Genomic DNA, 301 nt, shown 5'->3' with positions numbered 1-301 from the left:
AAAAAAATACCTGTAGAAATATTATTCCAGCATAGCAGGAAAAAAAAGAAACAAAAGTATTGGACAGTCGGAGGTGAGTGTACGTCCGTAACCCATTGTGACTCCTGAACGCGCACAGTCTTCTAGGTTAACCCACAAAGTACATTCTCTGTCTTAATGATACTGTAGGTTCACCCATTTTTTTTAATTTCCCTGCAAATAACAAGACCCACAGAAGTGACTCTAGCTATTTAACGGTCTGTTCTTTTATATGCAGCAAACACACCGTACATTTCCGAAAAGGCTTCAGCCTGAAGGCGTT

Source organism: Pteropus vampyrus, unplaced genomic scaffold (assembly GCF_000151845.1).
Source record: "Pteropus vampyrus isolate Shadow unplaced genomic scaffold, Pvam_2.0 Scaffold123, whole genome shotgun sequence".
NCBI lineage: Eukaryota > Metazoa > Chordata > Mammalia > Chiroptera > Pteropodidae > Pteropus > Pteropus vampyrus.
This window is presented reverse-complemented; position numbering follows the sequence as displayed.